Source organism: Heterodontus francisci, chromosome 2, assembly GCF_036365525.1.
Source record: "Heterodontus francisci isolate sHetFra1 chromosome 2, sHetFra1.hap1, whole genome shotgun sequence".
In the NCBI taxonomy this organism is placed as follows: domain Eukaryota; kingdom Metazoa; phylum Chordata; class Chondrichthyes; order Heterodontiformes; family Heterodontidae; genus Heterodontus; species Heterodontus francisci.
Window position 1 is genome coordinate 148,010,577 of NC_090372.1, and position 12,150 is coordinate 148,022,726.

The following is a 12,150-nucleotide window of genomic DNA, read 5'->3' on the forward strand; positions in this document are numbered from 1 at the left end:
CATTCACAAATCTGAACTTTCCAGTTTGAGCAAATCAGAAACTCCCCTCATTCCCAATGCCCTTCCTGCTCCTGAGTCCAGCTGCTTTCTAAACCAACTGCCTTTATGAACCAACTGATTTTCTGTGAACCAGCTGAGATAAAAACACCTGCATCATCCATCTCCATAGCATTGCAGTACACATAGGAAGTCCCGGATAGCAATGTAAGCTACTTACCTCCAACTCCAAACATCTCTTTGATTTAGGCTACCCACATGAATAATTGATACTGCTAATGATAATAGGACAATTCCTTCCAAACCTTCTGCTCCCAGTTCCCCAACTAAATGAGTCCACCTACTGTTTTATGGCTCTTACCTCTCTAACTCTGTCTTTGTAAGCACACATGGCAAGGTCTTTGAAATAAAATCTCTTGGATGGTCCTAAGTTCTAAAATTTCAATTATCTTAGTCATCGAGAGATACAGCACTGAAATAGGCCCTTCGGCCCACCGAGTCTGTTCCGACCAACAACCATCCATTTATACTAATCCTACATTAATCCCATATTCCCTACCACATCCCCACCATTCTCCTACCACCTACCTACACGAGGAGCAATTTACAATGGCCAATTTACCTATCAATCTGCAAGTCTTTGGCAAGTCTTACACATTTAATTTCCCCAAAACTAAAAGTGACCTCTAAAATATTAATACAAACCATGGACTAGATGGTCGTGACAGGGGATCATAACACTAGACATACATTTCTTTTTGGCTCCATCAAGGATAACCCGAATATGGAAACTCCCATATCTTCATGGAGACATCCACCCGTTGTTATGAACAGGTAGTTAATTTTGAAAACAATTTCTCTAGATTTTCAACAACTTGTCCATAAGCAGCTTGTGATTTAAATTTGTTCATTTTTTAAAAAATGAAAAAATCTTGATGGCATATTTCTCCACTCCTGCAGTTTGTGAACCCTGACTTTTGAAGGACTGCAACAACACTGTTAAAGTTAAAAAAAAAAAGTAGGGTTTATTAACACACACTCAAACTCGGGAGGGGGTTAACTTTACAACGCACGCTTACCAACATACAAGGAAAGGTAAAGGCATCAAAAGGGCAAGGATGTTTACCATGTAGAAAATAGCTTTTTGCAGCGGCGACAGGGAGAGCGAGGTGGCAGCTGGGTAAGTGAGTTTACAACTTAGATAAACTTACCTTTTTGTTTCGGCAGTTTCTTCTTGCAGCAGCGACAGGGAGAGCGAGATGGCAGCTGGGTAAGTAAGTCCTATATATTTGGGCAGCGGCTGAACCCGAGACACTACACCTGTAGTGTCTCCCACCCGCCCTCCTCCTCTAACCAAAGAGAAAGGACTCGGTGATGTGCAGATGAGGTAAGGCTTTTTCTATTTCTTTTTTTTTTTCCCGTGTGATTGGTAAAAACTTTTCGTTCCTTTTTCATTTATCGAAGTTAAGACTAAGTTAAGCTTAAGATTAAAAATGGCAGGAGATCTCAGACCCGTGTTATGCTCCTCTTGCTCAGGGACACGGCTGATGTCCCTGACTCCTTCGCGTGCTGGAAGTGTGTCCAGCTGCAGCTCTTGTTACACCTCTTGACGGCTCTGGAGCTGCGGATGGACTCACTTTGGAGCATCCGCGATGCTGAGGAGGTCGTGGATAGCACGTTTAGCGAATTGGTCACACCGCAGATTAGGATTGCTGAGGGAGAAAGGAAATGGGTGACCAAAAGGCAGAGAAAGAGCAGGAAGGCAGCGCAGGTGTCCCCTGCGGTCATCTCCCTCCAAAACAGGTATACCGTTTTGGATACTGTTGAGGGAGATGGCTCACCAGGGGAAGGCAGCAGTAGCCAGGTTCATGGCACCGTGGCTGGCTCTGCTGTTCAGAAGGCAGGAAAAAGAGTGGAAGGGCTATAGTCACAGGGGATTCAATTGTAAGGGGAGTAGATAGGCAGTTCTGTGGTCGAAAACAAGACTCCCGAATGGTATGTTGCCTCCCAGGTGCACGGGTCAGGGATGTCTCAGATCGGCTGCAGAACATTCTGAAGGGGGAGGGTGAACAGCCAGTTGTCGTTGTGCACATAGGCACCAATGATACAGGTAAAAAATGGGATGAGGTCCTACAAGCAGAATTTAGGGAGTTAGGAGCCAAGTTAAAAAGTAGGACCTCAGAGGTAGTAATCTCAGGATTGCTACTAGTGCCACGTGCTAGTCAGAGTAGAAATGAAAGAATAGTCAGGATGAATGCGTGGCTTGAGAGATGGTGCAGGAGGGAGGGGTTCAGATTTTTGGGACATTGGGACCGGTTCTGGGGGAGGTGGGACTATTACAAATTGGACGGTCTACACCTGGGCCGGACTGGAACCAATGTCCTTGGGGGTGCTTTTGCTAACGCTGTTGGGGAGGGTTTAAACTAATGTGGCAGGGGGATGGGAACCAAATGAGGAAGTCAGTGGACAGTAAGGAGGTAGTAACTAAAGCCTGTAAGGAACGAGATAATGAAGTCAGCGTGACTAAGGGGAAGAGTAGGCAGGGAGCAGATGATGAACGCAAAGGGACTGGTGGTCTGAGGTGCATTTGTTTTAATGCAAGAAGTGTCGTAGGTAAGACAGATGAACTTAGGGCATGGATTAGTACCTGGGAGTATGATGTTATTGCTATTACTGAGACTTGGTTGAGGGAAGGGCACGATTGGCAACTAAATATCCCAGGATATCGATGCTTCAGGCGGGATAGAGAGGGAGGTAAAAGGGGTGGAGGAGTTGCAGTACTGGTCAAAGAGGATATCACAGCTGTGCTGAAGGAGGGCACTATGGAGGACTCGAGCAGTGAGGCAATATGGGCAGAACTCAGAAATAGGAAGGGTGCGGTAACAATGTTGGGGCTGTACTACAGGCCTCCCAACAGCGAGCGCGAGATAGAGGTACAAATACGTAAACAGATTATGGAAAGATGTAGGAGCAACAGGGTGGTGGTGATAGGAGATTTTAATTTTCCCAACATTGACTGGGATTCACTTAGTGTTAGAGGTCTAGATGGAGCAGAATTTGTAAGGAGCATCCAGGAGGGTTTTCTAGAGCAGTATGTAAGTAGTCCAACTCGGGAAGGGGCCATACTGGACCTGGTGTTAGGGAATGAGCCCGGCCAGGTGGTTGAAGTTTCAGTAGGGGACTACTTTGGGAATAGTGATCACAATTCCGCACGTTTTAGAATACTCATGGACAAAGACGAGAGTGGTCTTAAAGGAAGAGTGCTAAATTGGGGGAAGGCCAACTATACCAAAATTCGGCAGGAGCTGGGGAATGTAGATTGGGAGCAGCTGTTTGAAGATAAATCCACATTTGATATGTGGGAGGCTTTTAAAGAGAGGTTGATTAGCGTGCAGGAGAGACATGTCCCTGTGAAAATGAGGGATAGAAATGGCAAGATGAGGGAACCATGGATGACAGGTGAAATTGTGAAACCATCTAAGAGGAAAAAGGAAGCATACATAAGGTCTAGGCAGCTGAAGAAAGACGAAGCTTTGGAAGAATATTGGGAATGTAGGACCAATCTGAAATGAGGAATTAAGAGGGCTAAAAGGGGTCATGAAATATCTTTAGCAAACAGGGTTAAGGAAAATCCCAAAGACTTTTATTCAGATATAAGGAGCAAGAGGGTAACTAGAGAAAGGATTGGCCCACTCAAGGACAAAGGAGGAAAATTATGCGTGGAGTCAGAGAAAATGGGTGAGATTCTAAACGAGTACTTTGCATCGGTATTCACCGAGGAGAGGGACATGACGGATGTTAAGGTTAGGGACAGATGTTTGATTACTCTAGGTCAAGTCGGCATAAGGAGGGAGGAAGTGTTGGGTATTCTAAAAGGCATTAAGGTGGACGTCTCCAGGTCCGGATGGGATCTATCCCATGTTACTGAGGGAAGCGAGAGAGGAAATAGCTGGGGCCTTAACAGATATCTTTGCAGCATCCTTAAACACGGGTGAGGTCCCGGAGGACTGGAGAATTGCTAATGTTGTCCCCTTGTTTAAGAAGGGTAGCAGGGATAATCCAGGTAATTATAGACCGGTGAGCCTGACGTCAGTAGTAGGGAAGCTGCTGGAGAAGATACTGAGGGATAGGATCTATTCCCATTTGGAAGAAAATGGGCTTATCAGTGATAGGCAACATGGTTTTGTGCAGGGAAGGTCATGTCTTACCAACTTAATAGAATTCTTTGAGGAAGTGACAAAGTTGATTGATGAGGGAAAGGCTGTAGATGTCATATACATGGACTTCAGTGAGGCGTTTGATAAGGTTCCCCATGGTAGGTTGATGGAGAAAGTGAAGTCACATGAGGTCCAGGGTGTACTAGCTAGATGGATAAAGAACTGGCTGGGCAACAGGAGACAGAGAGTAGCAGTGGAAGGGAGTTTCTCAAAATGGAGACGTGTGACCAGTGGTGTTCCACAAGGATCCGTGCTGGGACCACTGTTGTTTGTGATATACATAAATGATTTGGAGGAAAGTATAGGTGGTCTGATTAGCAAGTTTGCAGACGACACTAAGATTGGTGGAGTAGCAGATAGTGAAGGGGACTGTCAGAGAATACAGCAGAATATAGATAGATTGGAGAGTTGGGCAGAGAAATGGCAGATGGAGTCCAATCAGGGCAAATGCGAGGTGATGCATTTTGGAAGATCCAATTCAAGAGTGAACTATACAGCAAATGGAAAAGTCCTGGGGAAAATTGATGTGCAGAGAGATTTGGGTGTTCAGGTCCACTGTTCCCTGAAGGTGGCAACGCAGGTCAATAGAGTGGTCAAGAAGGCATACGGCATGCTTTCCTTCATCGGACGGGGTATTGAGTACAAGAGTTGGCAGGTCATGTTACAGTTGTATAAGACTTTGGTTCGGCCACATTTGGAATACTGCGTGCATTTCTGGTCGCCACATTACCAAAAGGATGTGGATGCTTTGGAGAGGGTGCAGAGGAGGTTCACCAGGATGTTGCCTGGTATGGAGGGCGCTAGCTATGAAGAGAGGTTGAGTCGATTAGGATTATTTTCATTAGAAAGACGGAGGTTGAGGGGGGACCTGATCGAGGTGTACAAAATCATGAGAGGTATAGACAGGGTGGATAGCAAGAAGCTTTTTCCCAGAGTGGGGGATTCAATTACTCGGGGTCACGAGTTCAAAGTGAGAGGGGAAAAGTTTAGGGGGGATATGCGTGGAAAGTTCTTTACGCAGAGGGTGGTGGGTGCCTGGAACATGTTGCCAGTGGAGGTGGTAGACTCGGGCACGATAGCATCTTTTAAGATGTATCTAGACAGATACATGAATGGGCAGGAAGCAAAGAGATACAGACCCTTAGAAAATAGGCGACAGGTTTAGATAGAGGATCTGGATCGGCGCAGGCTTGGAGGGCCGAAGGGCCTGTTCCTGTGTTGTAATTTTCTTTGTTCTTTGTTCTAATTACAAACTGATGGGGGTCCCAGTTGAAACCAGAGTCCTATTTTTAAAAACTAACATAAAGCCCAAAGCTGGAATTAACCGACCAGAAATACCGAGTGAAGCAGGAGTCGTAGGAAGTCTCTTCTCTGAAACCTTCTTTCTTCTTATGCACTTTCAGAGATAAGCTGAGGCAACTTAGTTTCTGATTTCACCCTTTTCGACGAGGGAGAAACTGGCAGAGAGAAGAGCTAGATTTTCTTGCTGCTTGTCAGACTGTGGCTTTTTTTTTCTTCTTGCAGACAGGCCCCGGATATACTAAGGTGTATAGCTTCCAGGCAGCTGTTGTTTTGTTTGAGCTGTTCTCTTTAATTGCAACTGTTTCAACATTAGACAGCTTAAAAAGGGTGGCTTCTAGATCATGTGACCGGAGCCTTTCAAGTAGCTGTCCCACCTCCATTTTAAACAAGTTGAACACAGAAGTAAATCAACTTAACATGCTGTGTATAATGGCGACTGACAATGACACCCAAGTGCACAAAAATACAAGAAATTTACAGTTGGTTTTCATCCATTTGTGACACTCTACAAAGCTCTGCCCTTTAGTATGCACTTTTCTATTGTGCCAGTGCTGCATGGCATCCTTCTCTTGCAGGTACCCGATGTGAACAGCTGGATTTCAGGCTTCCAGCTCAAGGTTTTGCTGTTAATAGAATAGAATCATAGATGATTACAGCAGAAGGAAGCCATTCAGCCAGTCGTGTCTGTGTCAGCTTCTCTGCAAGAGTAACTCAGTTAGTCCCACTTCCAGCCTTTTCCCCTTAGCCCTGCAAATTTCTAAATTTCTTCTTTTCAGATAATTATCCAATTCCCTTTTAAAAGCATTAATTGAATCTGCCTCCAGCACACACCCAGACAGTGCATTCCAGATCCTAACCATTCACTGTGCAAAAAAAAATTTCCTCACATTGCCTTTGGTTCATGTGCCAATCACCTTAAATCGGTGTCCCTTGGTTATCGACCCTTCTGCAACTGGGAACAGTTTCTCTCCATCTACTCAGTCCAGACTCCTTATGATTTTGAACACGTCTATGAAATCTCCCCTCAACCTTCTCTTCTCCAATTTATCCACGTAACTGAAGTCCCTCACCCCAGAACCATTCTCTTAAATCATCCTCTCTCTAATGTCTTCACATCCTTCCTAAGTGTGATGCCCAGAATTGGACACAATACTCCAGTTGAGGCTTAACCAGTGCTTTATAAAGATTCTCCTTAATCTTTAGTACTTTATTCCTCTATTTAAAAAGCCAATAATCCCGTATACTTTATTAACTGCCATCTTCAACCATTTGTGCACATATACCCCCAGTTCCCTCTGCTCCTGCACCCTCTTTAGAACTGTATCCTTTATTTTATATTGTCTCTCCTCATTCTTCCTACCAAAGTGCATCACTTTACACTCCTCTAAATTTCATCTGCCATCACTGCTTCTGAGTGGAGTCAGCAGCTGACATTAGCCATGGCCTACTAAGAGTCACCTTCCTCCCATGTTTTTTCTCCTCTCAAAATTCCGTCACCATGGATTGTCACTTACTAATGGCATCATGCCTTCTTCCTGGACAGTAGTCGCTGAAGTGCATAATGATATTTATATGGTCAGATAGCAACTAAACATTAAGTGCAAACCTTTTCTTTGCACACGGGCCATTGTGTCGATATGAGAAACCTTGATGTTCAAATGGGTACCCATTTGACAGATTCAGGGAAGCCCATCAATCTGTCAAAGGTCTATGCTGCTGATGCCTTCTTTCCACAGGGGAGGTCATAAATGTATTGCCCTTTGGAAACAAGGACTGGAATTTTATGAGTCCCATGGTGTTTCCGATGGCGGGGCTGGAAGTTGGCGTAACTTCCGCTTCCACTATTTTTTCCCATATCCCACGCAATTCTATCTGTAAATGAATGATGCAGCGACAGGCACGGGAGATGTGTACAATCATGTGACGGCGACAGCCTTTCATTGGTGGAAACCGCTGACGACAGCATTCATCCCTCTCCTAAGGCGCCTCATGACCATCTACATGACTGTATGCTCAAATCAACCCACCACCCCCGCAGCCGCCCACATCCAGCTTCAGCAGCAATAACGACCAATTCACACACTGAACGCTCCCCTCCTCCTTCCCCTGCTCCTCCACGCAGCCGATCACCCATCCTTTGTCCTCCCTGAGTACCCTCCCTGTTCCTCCATGTACACACCCCCACGCCTTCGCCGACGTCCCCGGAGAAGAATCACCCTTGCCGGTGACGAGCCTGGAGCCAAACATCCATTCCAATGCTGGTGTTTGTTTAAATGAGGAGTTCAAATAAGAAAAAAAATGACCTCAATTTCAACTGAACAAAGCTGATTGTTGCACGCCACATTCAAACAAATGTGAACCGGATGGCACAGGAAAAGCGCTTGCCGTTAACTTAATCTGGCAGGTAGGACTGAATTGGAATGAAGTGCAGGGTAATGAGTATTCATGGAATGTAAATGAATGCAAATCTGAAATCCGCCACCATGGGGGTTGGGCGGGGGGGCCCGAAATGCCGCAAACACGCTAGCGACTTAATTTCAGTAAAAAGTCCCACCGTCAGGAATCCGATAAAACACCTCCCGCCTAATTAAATCTCCCCACATGCCACACATTTTGCTCTTGCAGGGCCCATAAAATTCCTCCCATGGTATCTCTAACTTTGACACGGGTGTGTATTGCCGATGCCTAATATGGCACATATCTCTAGGATGGCTTGAGAAGATCCAGTAACATGTGAGCATCATGCTGTGGTGACTTCATCCCTGTTCCAAATGTTTTTTGCAGGTCATTTAGAAGCATATGTTAAAACTGTGCTGCAGCCTATCTTTCGAAGAAGAGGCAGTGAAGACAGGTCTCCTCGTGATTCCAAGTATATGTGGAGTAGTCTGTAAACATAGGCCTTAACCAATGCAAACAGAATGTCTTGGGTATTACTGCAATTCTATTTGGTGGCTCCTCAGAAACTCCTTTTCCGCATCTTAAAAAATTCTAGCTCAACCCTCGCCCACTATCTGTGCAACAGGCTCAAGGGGTTGAATGGCCTTCTCCTGTCACAACTTTGCACAGTGCTACTTAAATAGCTCCAGAAACAAAAGTAATAAAGGACAGCACTGGAATAAAAATAAACCCTAAATGCAAAACTAGCAGAGTTCGCATCAAAAATAACTAATGCATGGAACAAAAAGATACACTGAACAGAATACACAAAACAATTTGCTCTCAGATGACCACAACATTTACCAACTTTTGAAATGTCGGTTTGGACAGGATAGCCCCCAAGATCCACAGTATGCCCATGCTCAACTTGGTGAGCAGCAAGCCACTGCAACCCTTTGCAGTCGGGAACTCAAGCTAAAGTGCTAACTTACATAAATATTCAATTTAAATAAGGCCCATGAACGCCAGTAACATGGTGTAATTTTCACCAATAAAAATATCCAGTTGGATAATCAGGCTCCTAGGGTCTGATTTCCCATCCTATGCCAACTACCTGCATGGCTGTATACCCTTGCAAAACCTCTGAAAATTTACCTTTTTATCTAAACAGATGGACAAGCCCAATATGGGATTGTGAATAACCAAAATAAAAGGTTTCTATATTTTATAGAAAATCAAAATGTTTACATTAGCCTATTCTTCAATTTTCATTTGAGATTTTATTTGTAAATTCTCATTAAAAAGGTCACTATGCCTGGATTGGGTATGTTCAATTATTACTGACAATTGTTATATATATGAAATTAAAACTGAAAAATGAAGTACTTAAATTATAGAATGACTATACTCCTTTAGATGTATGACTGGCAATTGTTGGGCTTTCTCTCGCTTCTTCAATTTAAATGATCTTATTTACCATTTTAAAACCATTTAGAGCTTGGTTGCATCAAATTGAGAGACATGTACTGACTACTTACCAACACTGCACAATCTTGCTGCTTTGACTAAACCCAGTTACTCCTATTCATATTGCTGTTATTGTAGCCCGTTAAAATGTATCAATAAGTTTCACTGCAAAAATAATTTCACCCAATCGTGCAAAAAGAAATCAAGACGTAGGTGATCTGTGGATTTATGCTGAGGTTCCCAAGTTCAAATTCCTGTTTTGTCAAGAGGAACTTAAAAGGTTTTCTTGAGAGAAACAAAAAGAAATATTACATGTTGTTTGTTAGTAATTCAGCTCAGCAGGGATGCCAGCAAGTGCCTAGTACATAAGCTAATTCCACAGCTAGAGATTCCATAAGTACAGAGAAGTGCAATATTGTAGAGCGGATGAATGTTTATATATAGGCTGAAACGGTAAACCTCACTTGGGCATACCATGTTCATAACCATTCAAGGACTGAAATACCATCTTTGTACCAAAATATTCTTTCCCCTCCACCCCCCACAGATATTCAGTGAATACTTATTCTAAATAGAATAGGCCTTTTAAGGAGAAGGCAACTTGTGGAGACAAGTAGTTTCAATGTAAACTAATTATCTCTTTATGTGTTCTACTTTTTAAGTACTTCTTTTTACTTTCAGAGAAATTAGTAGCTGAAGGGCTCTTCTCTACAGAACTGAATACACATCGTAATGTTGGAGATTCACTTAGTTTACATTAGACAAGGGAATAATCTCCATGCAGCACATCTGATACTTCAGCATTGACTAGTCCATTTCCCAACAGATCTAAAGGAACCTTTTATTTTTAGTTCTGGATGAAGTTAAATATGAGAAACCCAAGGTTCCCATGAATGTCCAGTAGTGGCACATAACTGATAGTATCTAGGGTATCTACTTCACAGAAATTTCTGCTAACTTTGTTCTAAACAGAAGTGTATAAAAGGGTAAACCATTTATGCAAACAGTTATATTTCTTTTATTTTACACAAAGTATTCATGAGAAATTTTCAGCTAATTTAGCAAGTATAACAGAAGGCATTTGTATATTTTGCAAGCTGTAAAGGAATCCTGCCATCAAGTGGTTATATGAATTGATCAAAATAAAATTAATGGGCATGATCTTGCTGGAAAAATAACAGTGTGTTTATTAATGTGCAAATCAGCCAGCAAGTTCAGTGGATTAAGAGAAACGCCGTGAGTTGTGAATCACCAGAACTTGGGACAATTTATGCCACTCCGCTTTGCGCAAATGGCATCTTGCCCTTAGCCTCTCTGTTATTTTTAAGAATTTGCTGGCTTTGCTCATTAAATGCCCAGCAAGATCACCACAGAAAATTAGGACTGGAATTTAACAGTGCAAATACCTTTTTAAAGACGTGACAATTGTTACCGCAATGCCAATCAACCTTTCTGGCCCAGAAAGAGAACATTTTAAACAGTTCAGCCTCATTCCTGCACGTGATAAATTGTTGTTAGAGATTTTTAAAATGCCATTTTTTCTTACTTTTGCTTCCTGTCTCTTTTTTTCCTTTCTATCAATCCAATCTTTCTTTTCCTCTCTATTTCTCTTTCTGTACCTGATTTGACTCCAATTTACCCATTCTGACACACCTTCTTTCTCCACCTGTCCTCATTTTCTTTCTCAAACCTTTAATCTCATTAAGGAGATACTTTATTGGTCATGCTGTTCACCAACGTTGCAAATGCTCTGTTGCCCTCAGTACCTTAATTATCAGCTCACAAGTAAGTTACGGTGCAAAAACTTCAAGTTGAAGGGCGCAGAAAAAAGTCTAACGACATGCACCGATGCCCTGCTACAGCAAGATCTGACCCAATAGATTCAAAAAGACAGAAGGTTTTTTTTAAAAATAATTACAACCCTGCAAGAAGCAGTTACATTAAATACTATATACAATATACATAGGATCCTAATTAGCAGCAATGCCTCCTTTGTGACCAAAGACTAGTCATGACCCACATTTTACTGCAGCTTTCATTAGATCCTAGTGCAAAACTGGCCCAGTAAAGTCCATTCAGAGTTGTATAGTATACCCAAGACGCCTAGAATTCTGCAACTGCTGAAGACCAATTACTACAGCTAGAAAATATAAATTCTGTAGCGGGGCTAGCAGATTCTGCTGCACATTAGTAAGTGCTCTAACATTATTTTTATATGAAGAAAATGTATTTACTATTTATTGAAAAGTACACAATAAAAATAAACTATACTTACAATCATACATTAACTTAATCATGATTACAGTCAAGCATCGGTAGCTTTTAAAACTAAGTAGCAGCAATCTTAAAAGCTCAAGCCACTTTTATAATAAAAAAAGCTTTAAAAACACAAATTCCCCTACTCATGAAAATTTATTTAGAATCACTTAAAATCCTATTAAACAGAGCATTAAACTATTTACCAAATGAAACCACTAAACTATCAAAAACTAACTTCTAACAACAGACCCCAAAAAAATCAATTCAGGTTATCCATGGCTCACACTGAAGCTGCTCTGAAGCAGAACAGCTGTAATTAAAGGACCAATGCACGTCAATTCTGACAGCAGCCCTTCTCATCTTTTCCACCCTCATTGTTAAAATTCACACCATATCTACTGACTGACTAATATCTAACACATGACATTGCTCATGTGGAGGAAAAACAGCAACATGGAAGTCATCATGCTTAAACACGGAGAGGTTTTATAAGATGTAATATAATGCAAGTTTTTTTATTTTACCTAATGAG

The 12,150-nt window shown here is 42.4% G+C and overlaps 1 protein-coding gene across 9 annotated transcripts in view; it reads right to left on the reverse strand.

Moving 5' to 3' along the window:
- Positions 1-12,150, reverse strand: part of tbc1d5 (TBC1 domain family, member 5) — a 771,220-nt gene that overhangs the window by 338,732 nt on the left and 420,338 nt on the right. The gene's annotated exons all lie outside the window — the stretch shown is intronic.